Source organism: Camelus bactrianus, chromosome 28, assembly GCF_048773025.1.
Source record: "Camelus bactrianus isolate YW-2024 breed Bactrian camel chromosome 28, ASM4877302v1, whole genome shotgun sequence".
Classification (NCBI taxonomy): Eukaryota; Metazoa; Chordata; class Mammalia; order Artiodactyla; family Camelidae; genus Camelus; species Camelus bactrianus.
This window is the reverse complement of record NC_133566.1, coordinates 8,921,667-8,934,655: the sequence shown is the minus strand read 5'-3', so window position 1 is coordinate 8,934,655 and position 12,989 is coordinate 8,921,667. Positions and strand designations below refer to the sequence as shown.

Sequence of the window (12,989 nt, the reverse complement as noted above, 5' to 3'; positions counted from 1 at the left end):
CTTGCAGGAGGTTAGGGACCTGGGGGGCTGTCACCCAGGTGATCACCCAGCTCTGACCCACAGCTGCAGAGGCACGAGGCCCCAGGTGCTGAGGGCCCTGCCGGCCAGCTGGTTTGCAGACATTCTGGAAGCACGTGGGTGCTGGGCTCAGGGGTGCCCAGACCTGGGCACGTGACACCCTGCCCGGACCCTCCCAGGGGTGAAGCCCCGGTGGTCACATGGCCTGCTTTCTTGCAGCCTCCAGCAAGGCCCCATCGGTCTATCCTCTGACTGCTGGATGTGGGGACGCGCCTGGCTCCACGGTGCCCTTCGGCTGCCTGGTCTGGGGCTACATCCCTGAGCCGGTGACGGTGACCTGGAACTCGGGCGCCCTGTCCAGCGGCATCCACACCTTCCTGTCCATTCTCATGTCCTCGGGGCTCTACTCCCTCAGCAGCTTGGCGACAATGCCCGCCAGCAGCTCGGCCGGCAAGACCTTCATCTGCAACGTAGCCCACCCGGCCAGCAGCACCAAGGCGGACAAGCATGTGGGCAAGAGGACAGGCCTCAGGGAGGGCGTCCACTCCCAGACAGGACCGAGGTCAGCCCTCCTCCCGGCTCGAACCACATGCCAGGATGGCGACCTCTGCCCAGGGTATCAGAGGAGATGCGGTCTCCTCACCTGAAGGCCTCCCAGGCTATATGAGGGGTCCTCTGGGTATTTCCACCAGGTTCAAGGTGGTCACAGGCTGGACAACTCTAACCCACAGAACTGGTGCCGATCTGCACCTTCCACAACCTGTCCCTGACCTAAACTCCACCCAGGGCCATCTCCCGCCCACAGTAACCCCCCATCTGTTCTCTCTGCAGCGCTCCACAGCGAAGACCACAGCTCCCAGTGTCCCAAATGCCCAGGTAAGGGAGCCAGGCTACACCCTCCATCGCAAGGAAGTGACCAGACACCAGGCCCCGCCTGATGAGGGAAACGTGTGCCCTACAGGAGGCCCGTCCAAGTGCTGACCCACATCTTGTTTCCCCCTCCAGCCCCTGAGCTCCTTGGAGGGCCCACGGTCTTCATCTTCCCCCCGAAACCCAAGGACGTCCTCTCCAGCACCCGAACACCTGAGGTCACGTGCCTTGTGGTGGACGTGGGTAAGGAAGACCCTGAGATTGAGTTCAGCTTGTCCGTGGATGACACAGAGGTACACATGGCTGAGACAAAGCCAAAGGAGGAACAGTTCAACAGCATGTACCGCGTGGTCAGCGTCCTGCCCATCCAGCACCAGGACTGGCTGACGGGGAAGGAGTTCAAGTGCAAGGTCAACAACAAAGCTCTCCCGGCTCCCATCGAGAGGACCATCTCCAAGGCCAAAGGTGGGATGGACAACGGGCGCGGGAGGGTCCTCTGGGGCTGCTCGGAGTGACCGTCATGCTCGCAGACACACCTGTCCCCACAGGGCAGGCCCGGGAGCCGCAGGTGTACACCCTGGCCCCACACCAGGAAGTCCTGGCCAAGGACACCGTGGGCGTAACCTGCCTGATCAAAGGCTTCTACCCACCTGACATCAACGCTGAGTGGCAGAGGAATGGGCGGCCGGAGGCAGAGGGCGCCTACGCCACCACGCTGCCCCAGCCGGACCACGCCGGGACCTACTTCCTCTACAGCAAGCTCTCGGTGGGAAAGAACACGTGGCAGCGGGGAGAAGTCTTCACCTGTGTGGTGATGCACGAGGCTCTACACAGATCACTCCACCCAGAAATCCATCTCCCAGTCTCCGGGTAAATGAGCCTCACCCCGGCACCCAAGCGAACCCCCCTCCCCGAGGCTCTCAGGGTCCCACGTGGACGCCTGAGCCCCACCCCTGTGTACATACCTCCGGGGCCAGCATGAAATAAAACACCCAGTACCTCCCTGGGGCCCTGCAACACTGTCATGGTTCTTTCTGTGCAGAGCTCCGGCGCCCGCCGGGCCTGCGGGAGGCGGGGGCAGGCCAGGCTCTGAGGACAAACTTGGTGCCAACGGAGGCAGGCAGCAGCCCGAGGTCAGAGAGGGGGCTCTGCCAGAGGCAGCCGCTCCCCAGGGTACAGGGTCCGGCCAGCACCTACTCAGGCTGGAGCATGTAGAGGGGACTGGTAGAGCCTCCCAGGGACCCTCACAGAAATGAGGTGCACGGTTCTTCCCACCTCTGTCCAAGCCCAACTGTGGGACAGTGGCAGGTCCTTGTCCCCGCAGTTCCCATCCCCGGGGCCTCGAGGGTCCACGTGCTGACACCCTGTCAACATGGGAGCCACACCTGGCCGGCGATGGGGGCACAGGCCTCCTGCTCCCAGGACACACGGAGATCAGGCCTCACCTTCCCGCAGGCGAGGTGCTCGGGGCCAGATCTGTAACCTCGAGGGGACACTCACCCAGGCCCACAGGAAACAAGCCCTCTCATGGAGCACACCAGCCTGCACACCCCTCGTCCACCTGCAGACTCTCGCACACACATGTGCCTGTGCAACTGCACACAAGGGCACAACCACACAAGTGCACACAAGCCAGCCTTGCTCACTGGGTCCTCAACGGGGTATCGACCCGGGGCCAGACCAGAGCCTGGAGCCGGGTCTCATGAACCCTCTGTGGACACCAGCTTGGTCCCAACTCCTCAAAGCCCCAGCAGCACTGACCACACTCTGACCACACTGGCCAGCTCAGACCCCCACCCCTCCTCTCCCCAGGACACCTGCACCCCCTCCTCAACAGACAGAGACCCAACACACCACTGGTCCCTAGCACACCCACCCCACCCCCTCAGGCACACAGGGACACCCCAAGGTTGCCTCCGCCCTTCCCTGCAGTAGGACCCACCACAGACCTGCTCTGCAGACCCCTGCCGTCTAGGCCTGGCCTCCGGTGGGAGGGAAGGCAGGGGTCAGGGCACCCTCTCCCCGGAGGACCCCATGAAAGGCACCGCAGAGGAGACGATGAGGGACACGCACTGGCCAGGCCGAGATCTGGGCCCAAGGAGTCCGGCCAAGACTGAGGCCCAAGCTGGAGGAATGGGGGACACGAGGTCGGTGCCCAGGGATTGACCTCAGGGAACCATTGATCCAGCCCCCTAAGGGGATCCTAGTGCCCCACCCACCCTGTCACAGACAGACCCACCCCCAGGTGCCACTGACCCTGCCCTGGCACGTGACGGGCAGCCACAGAGCTGACCACCCCCTCCCCGTCCAGAGCCACTCCTGGAGGAAGAGAGCTGTGCCAAGGCCCAGAGCGGGGAGCTGGATGGGCTGTGGACCACCATCTCCATCTTCATCACCCTCTTCCTGCTCAGCATGTGCTACAGCGCCACAGTGACCCTTTTTAAGGTGGGCGGGCCAGGCCAGCTGTCCCTGCTGTCGCCACACAGTGCCCGCACAGTCCCCCTTCCCTGTCCACTCCCTGTCCCTCCATGTCCCTCCCTGTCCCCTTCCTGTCACCTCACAGTCCCGTCACTGTCTCCTCACTCTCCCCTCTTGTCCTTTCTGTCCACTGTCCTCTGTCTCTCCATTTCATTCTGTTCTCTCACTGTCTCTCTCTGTCCCTGTCGGGACCTCCCTGTCCCTGGCTGTGCCCATGGAGTCCTCGCGCCATCCCACCCGAGTACACTCGCGGCCGGCAGTCCCCGGGCTGGGAGGCCAGGTCCTTGCGGGCAGCTGGCACGAGGGCCCCGGCTGTGCCCACACCTGCCGTCCCTGCAGGTGAAGTGGATCTTCTCCTCGGTGGTGGAGCTGAAGCGGACGATCGTCCCAGACCACAGAAACGTGATCGGGCAGGGGGCCTACCGTGCCCTCTGGGGGTGTCCACGGCCACCCCAGGCCCCAGAGGTACCCCGTTCATCACTCCGAGCTGCTCAGCCACTACTCCGCCCGCTGCCCTGCCAGCTCTGATCTCTCGGCCGTGCTCACCCGCATCTCCATCCTCCGACCTCACGGCCACCACCGACCACACCCTGCACCCTGCCCACCTTCAGGGGACCAAGTGGACAGCAGGTGCTACCACCAACCTGAGCCGAGGGGTCTGCCTGTCCTCACCGGGAGTGCCCGGGGCACCCTGGGGTTCCCTTGGATGAGCAGGAGGCTGGCATCCCGGGGCAGTGGGCAGGGATTGCTCTGTGGACACCATCAGGTTGGTCATCAAGCAGGGTCCCCAAGGGGAGGCGCCTGTGTCAGATCCTTGGTGGGAACATATGCAGCCCTGGCCAACGTCTCACAGCAGGGAGGCTTTTGGATGTGCCACCAACGGTCAGCCAAGTACTCAGCTCTGAGAAGGGCCAGGGCCCATGGCCCCTACAGGAGCCAGGCCTGCCAGGAAGGGGGTGAGGTCTCCCCACTCCAGCTTCCCAGAGACGGGCCTGGTGACTGGGTCCCCCAAGGGCAGGACACAGCCTCGCTGGACACAGAAATAGGGACACTGGCAAAACAGGGCAGTGGCCACAGCCAGCCTGTCCTGTGGCCAGCGGCCTGAGACACCTTCAGCAGGAGCTCCCCTGCACTGGGCGGTGGGGTGAGAGGCGAGCCCCGGGAGGAGGGAGCCCGACAGCCTGGCGTCCCGGCCCGAGACCCCTGGGCCTCTCCTGTCTTGTCCCTGGATGGGGAGGGGCAGGCCCCAGTGCCGGGTGGTGGCAGGGGAGGGGGGGCGTGCTACAGCCAGAGGTCACGCCAGGCCTGGCTTGGGAAGCTGTGCATCCTTTCTAAATGTCTGGAGCCCATGAACTTTCTGCGCTGTTTATCTTTGGTTTGGGTTTTTTGTTGGGAGACTCTGGCTTGTCATGTTTTGGGTTGTGGAGACAATAAAGCATCCTTTACCATTCCATAGCTCTCTGGGAATCGCTCTATGTTGCAGCCCCTCCCCTGGTGACTCCACAGCCTGGCCGCCCTCCACACCCTCCCAGCCCCAGGCCCCAGCTCTCCCCCGACCACACCCATCCCTGGGGTTCCCTGGGGGCGCAGAGTCAGCAGCAAGTCCCAGGTGTCGGACGCCTGGTCAGCACGGCTGCTGTAACACGCACCACAGTCGGGTTGGAATCACAGAAATTATTGTCTCCCATCCTGGAGCAGCACGTTCCAGGTCGAGGAGCGTGAAGGCCGCTGTGCCCACCGGATGCCAAGGGTGCAGGGACGGAGTCAGGACTCGGTCCTCCCGGGAGGCCAGACCCTGAGCTCCAGTCCCTCCTGGTGGTTCCATCTCAAAGGAACAGTCTCAGGTCCCGGGTTGTAGGAGACACAGCACTCCCCAGAGGGCAGACACAGGAGCCACAGCTGTCTGCCCTTCACAGGAAACGCTCCAGGAAACGGAGGCCAGCGCCTGGTTGGGGCTGGCTCTGCTGGGCGATCGAGGCCAGCACTTCAGGGGAGCTCAGTCACCCACGGGACGCGGCCCTGGGCGGCTGGACATTGTCCAAGTGTCTGTGTGAGCTTTTCAGTGTGTCAGAGCAGAGGGGGCGAAATCAATGTGCCGAGTCTGTGGCTCCACGGCCCCAGGGGAGGCCAGCAGTACAGGCTCCTGGAGGGGAGCTGGGACCAGCACTGAGTGTCTGTCAGTAAAGCCACAGCACCCTAGGGCCATTGGAAAGGGTCATTCCAGCTTCCTGTGGGGGACAGCCAGCCAGCCACACAGACACAGAGACAGAGGAAGACAGAGAATTTTATGTAGGAAAGGGACAGCTCTCTCCAGTGGGCTCTACACAAAAGAGGGTGAGGCCATGGGGCAGGCAGCTGGGTCCAGGGGCATCGCTGGCCCTCAGGGACCCTTCCAGGCGTGAGGACACTGGGCACCCTCTGCCTCCAGGGCTCTATCGGGGCTCCGGAAACCATCCTGGGGGTCTCCCCCACTCGCAATCTCCCTCACATGGAACACCTAACCAACAAGCTGAACCTGCCTAATGGTCCCTGCAGCCTGCCCGGCCCCAGGCCCTGCCCCTCACCTCCATCCCCTGGACCACAGATCTGCCTCCAGCCAGACATTCCCATGGGGACACCAGGATGGTCGATACCGGGCTGGCCCCACGGGTCCTTGAGGAACACCAGTCCCAGAACAGCTGCCCCCACCAGGCCTGAGGGCCCCGTCCTGACCCTGGGGCAACACCAGGCCACAGCACGTCCCCCATGCACAACCCCTCCTGGGCCCCTGGAAGCGAAGTGGCCGACGCCTTCCCTTGAGCCCCTGTGTCAGCACCGGTGTGAGCCTGAGGTCAGCCTCCTGCTGCTCCTGACCCCTCGGGGCCCTGCCCCGGGCAAGACCTCCGACACACTCCTGTCCGTGTCTCACCTCTCCTGCCCGCACCCCCATCCACATCTTACACACACACACACACACACACACACACAAACACACACACACACACCTCGTGGGCTGCCACCCCACTGCGCTCCTGGGCCCCCACCAGGTCCCCCCTCCTCCCGCCCTCCAAGGGGAACGTCTGTCAGTCTGAGCCTTGAATACCTGGATTGCTCTCCGTGTGTGGTGTCCGTGGATGTAGGGAAAAGAAACACTTGTGCTCTGTTGGTGAGGACATAAAATGGCATTACCATTGTGCAAAACACTTTGGAAGCCCCTCAGAGAAATTTCAGAAACAACTACCACACTTGCAGCAATCTCACTGCGTAGAATAACCCCGAGCGAACATACAACAGGTCTTAAAGAGACACTTGAACACCCACTTCACAGCAGCTCCGTTGACAATACCTACCACGAGGCAGGAACTCGAGTGTCCTTTCGCGGATGGACAGATGAGCACGATGTGGGCTGAGCGTACAATGGAACAGTACTGCCCCTGAAGAAAGAAGAACATTGTGACATGTGTGACAGCACGGGGGCACCTGGGGGACATCGGAATGCGTACCGTGAGCCAGGGGCAAGACGGTGAATCGTGTGCGATTCCACTTGTGTGAGCGATTAGGAGTGGCCGCATTCCCAGAAAGAGAAAACACAGAAGTGGCTGCAGCCGGGGGAGAACGGGGGGTTGTTGTTTACGGGCATAGGGTTTCACACGTAAAGACGGGGAGAGTTATGGAGACACAGGTGGTCGTGATTGCACTGTATGAATGTATTTACTGTCCCCAAAACCTGGAGAGAGGTTTAACATGGTACACTTCCTTAGGGGCAAATCCTATTCTTTTACCACAATAAAAAAACCTTTTAAGCAGGAGAAATCTAACCCATTCAATAAAATCTGAACACCTTCAAGAAGACCTGGAGCCTGTGTCTCTCCCTGTGGAAGAAACCGGTGGCAGCAGGATGGAGCTGCACACCTGCCTGGCCCAGGGCTGGACCCCCTGCGGAGGCCGGCAGGCGCCGGAGGAGCAGCTTCTCCACACTGAGGGCGTGAGGGTGCAGGTCAGTGACAACGTTCACGGCTGTAGCACAGCCCCCCAGCCAAAGGACTGCTCCTTCAGTTTGCTCTCCAACAGGTGTAAACTTCTCTTCTGAACAACCCTAACCTAGAGACACACAAAGGGAAGGGAACGCTAAGAAAGCTGCTTATGGCTTAGCTAACCTGACGTAGAACAAGAACAGCACAACCCACTGCTTGTCGGCCACCGTGGACCACGTTAAGCTTCCCGATTAAAGACAGCAATACACTTTGTGTCTCCACCTAGTGCAGGGAAATTATCTCAGATATAATATAAAACTGCCAACCCTCCTCCAGGAAAGGCTTGAACTCCCATTGTCCATCTTACGTATCTTTGGCTGATGTTCATTTCTCGTGTTCATGAATAACCTCCGTCTTGGGTGTCCATGTTGTCTAAGTTTTTTTATTAGAGCAGTTAGTCCATTTGTATTTAAAGTAATTACACAAATGAAAGTATTTACTTTTGTCATTTTTCTAATTGTTTTCCAAATATTGTACCTTTTTTGATTCTCAAATTTTCTATTACTCCCTTTTTGTGTTTAATTTTATTTTGCAATGTGCCATTTTTGTTCTTTTAAAATTTCCATTTCTGTTTTTTTTTTTTTGTGTGTGTATTTTATTATTGGTTGTGTTAGGGATAACAATTGACCTCTTCAGTTTATTATGACTATATATGTGTGTGTGAATGCATGTGTGTGTATACATGTCTGTGTGTGTACATGTGTGCATATATGTTTATTTATAACAGCTAAAATAAGGTGAATTTAAAGATACAAGTATAGATATATATACATATACATAATAAATAAACAGTACATTAATTTTCTCTGTAGTTCTGTATAGTAAGAGAGACATAAACCTATGCACATGGGGACATGTCATTGTGGTAAACGTAGAGGAAGCATGAAAAGCACACTTAAGCCCAGACACAACTACACCAAGCTTTAGGAATTATAATGTGCTGCCATGCATTGTAGGTTAGTTAACCCATTCAACTATTTCATGAGGTAGGTATACTTTTGGTGTGGTTTTTGATAGTTGAGATAATTGATGCAAAATGCTTGAAGTTGCATAGGTAGTAAGTGATGACAGTGAATTTGAAATCCAGGTCTCTAAATACAGACTCTAAATCCTGTGATTTTTCCAGTATTTTATAAAATTTACCAACCAGTCAATTCTTAATTGTACATATGCAAATTATTAATATTAGTCTGATAGTCACCAGCTCATACATCAAAACTTTCTGGTATATTTTAATTTGTTTGTATGTCTTCACTTTAAATCAATGTATGTAACACTTTTGTGTTTGAAAAATTAGCAAAAATTACCAATTTTACATGATAGTATTTTGTGATGTTTCTTGTTCTGCTCACTTTATAAATCTAAATTGACTGTCATTGCTGTGTCTTGCATCTCAGGGATCACGTTTTCCTTCAGATCCACACTATGCAGAATTGATTCCAAGTCCTTGAAGCATAGCTGGATGTGAAATAAGTGAAAGTCTGCCTAATACTCGGATTTAGGTCTATAAATTTAGATGGAAAAAATAAGCTGCCAGTTATCACAAGTATGTTCTAAATTATTTTGCTTGGAAAACAGTTCTCCTATTCCACAGAGTTTTCACAACTTCTATTTAAATGAGTTGAATGTAAGCCAGTCCTTTTCAGGTACATCTGAACATGAAAATGACCAAATTAAATCATTTTCTCTAAAGACTGACAAGAACTTGATTAAAAAAAAAAAAGAATGATTAGCAAATCATAAACTCCATGCAAACACAATCTGCCTGTGAGAAGAGGTCTAAAGGGGCAAACGTGGAAAGTTAGGAGAAAAAAATATTATTTTGGAAGCCATTAAGATTTTATTCTAGGAGTATTTTTGCTGCAAGTCTAATACCATATTCATAATGAAATCCTCTGCTGTAATATTTTAATCATCAGCCATGTCTCTATTCTTTGATCTAACAAATTCCAGGATAATTTGTCCTATTATTCTAATGAGTTAGGCTTACAGTCCTTTCTGATTTTGCTTACATAATCCTATTAACCATTTCCAGATTAACTATTATTCATAAAATCATTTAATCTTTACCCTATTGACATGAAATCTATCTTAACATTGTTAGCTGTACAGTTCTCCAACCTCTCAGCTTTCGAGTTTCCCAAATATTATATTCATCAATGTTTTATTCACTTTCTCCTGTTTTAAGATACTTTTTTTGCTCTAGGTATTATATGACTTTAATCTTTTAGATTTCTTTTTTTTTTCTTTTTTTGTTTCAGCAGAGAAATAGACAAGATCTGTATACCTACAAAGAGGGAGTTTTAATGCCCTTAAGTAAAAGAGGTAAGTGCAGAGAGAATAGATTTCACAGATAGAAGAATGGGTAATGTTACAGAGCAAGACTAGGGAACTGGAACAACCCATGATTCCAGGGGCCCAGGGAAGGACATGAAACTGCCCACAGGCAATGTGGTTTGTGTGTGTGTGTGTGTGAGAGAGAAAGGGGGTGGGGGGAGAGAAGGAAAGATGAGCTAGGGAGAAAAAATAGACAGGTGGGTAGATAGACTGATTAACTATAATATATTTCTATTTGTGCTTTTTAAGTGTAGTCAGTCTCAATGAACAACTTTTCACTGGTTGGTGAATTGAATGTGTAAAAAGATAATAATATATGCACTAATAAGATAATTTAATCCTTCCTCCAAAAGAGAGGGCCTGCTAAGATGGTGGGGGTGGGGTTACTGCAGACAGGAAAGTCAGTATCATTTTGTGTTTATGCTTCCTATTGGAATAAAATAATTTTTCTCCAAAGATAGGCAAGCCTAATAATTCACTTTTCTATAGTATTCTCAAACTGCCACAATAACTAATATTATAGAATGTCTTCTTGGTTCATAAAGAGCACGATTAATGTGGGCAGATCCACAGAGGATAATGTTTAAGTGTGCTGTGTCATCTGCTTGGCCTTTCCTTCTCAGTTAAGAGTGTCATAACATGCAATCCAGGCAAGTCATAAGAACGTCTTAATGAAATATGCATAGTTTTTAATTAGAAAGAATGGCATATGTATTTTTATGACATTCTTGAATTTTTAAATAATAGAAGAAAGTGGACTGAATCCACAACTTAAATTTTGTGCAGCACAATAGACAACAATACACAATGTATAAAAGACTCTACCATGGTGCTTTATTTACTTAATTAATAGCATGTAAAACTTAGATCGAATTAATTTCCACCAGCATCTTATTTAGATATGTGGTCCAATCTTAATGTAACATTAAATGATCTTAAACAATTTTCTGATGCTTTATAAAATTATTTCCAGCTAAAGAAATTCATACCTGGGTTCATATGATAGAAAATTGGAAAAGTGAAGTTTTGTGTGTGGTTGTATAAAGAACATATTGATTGAATAATAATCAGTAATTAAGCATCTACCTCTAGATAGAAAAATTTCAAAATTCTTAAAATGAGAAACAAGGAAAGTGCTTCTGCAAGTTTCTGCAATGTTTCCACTTAAAATATCATTTTAAAAATGCGTAAACATCCAAGTAACTTTATGTGCTATTGATTGTGTATCAAATATCAAAATACCTCTTTGGACAGGGATTTTATCTTTAAAATGTATATTCTTTCCAGGAAAACTATATTATTTGAAACTTCATGGTACTTAAAACACTTTCATGAGTTAATAAATAACTATTTTATTAATATGATTTTAAAAGTAAAAGAATAAATTACTAATATGCTTGAGTAATAATGATTAAATGACATTCCCTGGGTCAAAAAGACTTAATGTAAAAGAAAAAGACTTGCTTTTTGAGTTAATACAATTTTTTAAGAATTAAACATTTTCATTCAATTACTGTGGGTAATTAAATTGCTCTCATTATTACAAAACATACACACAGATATTGCTTCAAAATATTTGTATTTGTGTGTTTGTGTGTGTGTTTAGCTAATAAAGCATAAAGAAAGGAAATCTTAAGTTGAAGAAGAAAAGATACTTTTAAATGAAAAATAAATGAGGTATCTATAGTTGCTTTTTTATTTTGAATCTTTTGAAAGGTTCAGGTCATTTTACAATCTTGAAAATAGGATACAATCAATAAAGCTTAAAAATCGCAAATGTATAAAGTTATAGAAATGTTTCTGGTATCAACTTTCCATCTTTCATTAGAAGAAGATATTGACAATAATGGATTATATGAAACAAGGTCTCTTAATATTGAGTTCTTTTGTATATAGTGCCAGGAGTGCTGAAAAGTGGGAGTAGATGGATTTTTGCTCTTGTTTTTTCCTTGCTATGACACCTGAGTCTCAGGAAAGATAGACTTTGAGTCCATTTGACTGTAGTGCATACGTTGACAGAAGGCAAGTTTGTTGTACTATTCAGTTAGGTAGATCAGCTGTTCACCGAGAACCTGGCACATAACAGACACAAAGTAAGTTACAGTTAGACAATGGAGTGAATAGATCTATGGGCTCTTTGGGTTACATTCAAGGCAATTCTAAAAAAGCTTTGGTGGCTGACTTATCAGTTTGTTCTCACCCTAGTACCAGAAATCCTAGGAAAAGTGTGGCTTAGGATCTCTTACCCTTTAGATTGAAGTTTGTACTGGAGTTGTCCTGGGAATGCCCTGGTTATTTTATTAGAGCCTGGAGGTCTTTTCCAAGATAATCATACTAAAGGAATACAGTGTTCTGAAGAAACTTTAGGGGATATATCTCTCTAAAAAATATCTACATATACATTATGTCTGAGTATATATCTACACATATGCTTATATATGTTATATATGTATAATATATATGCAAATATATAATTTGTTACAGGTATACCTTGTATACATTTAGATTTTGGAGTTGATTTGTATCTGCTTGAGACCATCTTTACTGTTATAAAGCTACAGAGATACAGGATTAGGAGCATTTGGAAGAGAACTGCCATTTATGTGTCTTTGAGTCCTAAGAGGGGTTCTGAAAGATCTCTGGCTCACAGGAGATAATACTAGCTATATATTTAAAGAATAAGTGGCCAGGTTCCTTTCTTTTCTCCTTCCTTTTTTTCCCTTTTATTTCTGCTTCCTTTCTTCCTTAATTTTACATACAGTACAGGTACAGAAGGAAACAACATGTACAAAACAAGAGTAAACATTTTCTCATGTGTTTTTGGAGACTGTTGATGTCTCCAGTTCTCTGTTCCCTTTCCAAGGAAGCCCAGTCATCAGTAGGTACACCTTTATGCTTTTTCTTTCTTTCTTTCTTTCTTTCTTTCTTTCCTTTCTTTCCTTTCTTCCTTCCTTCCTTCCTTCCTTCCTTCCTTCTTTCTTTCTTTCTTTCTTTCTTTCTTTCTTTCTTTCTTTCTTTCTTTCTTTCTTTCTTTCTTTCTTTCTTTCTTTCTTTCTTTCTTTCTTTCTTTCTTTCTTTCTTTCTTTCTTTCTTTCTTTCTTTCTTTCTTTCTTTCTTTTCTTCTTTCCTCATAGTTACCATGATAGTCTGCAAACTCCTGGCCCATAAACATATACATAAATGGGCCAAGAATATTATGTATATATCTAATGAGCCGGATGAAGTTTTACTTCTTTTGCTTGTATTTTCACCATTAAACTCTTTATATCCTAA

The 12,989-nt window shown here is 49.5% G+C and overlaps 1 pseudogene; it reads left to right on the top strand.

Moving 5' to 3' along the window:
* Positions 1 to 218: 218 nt before the first annotated feature.
* LOC141575405 (immunoglobulin heavy constant gamma 1-like) lies at positions 219 to 7,435 on the top strand (annotated as a pseudogene).
* The last annotated feature ends 5,554 nt before the right edge of the window (positions 7,436 to 12,989 follow it).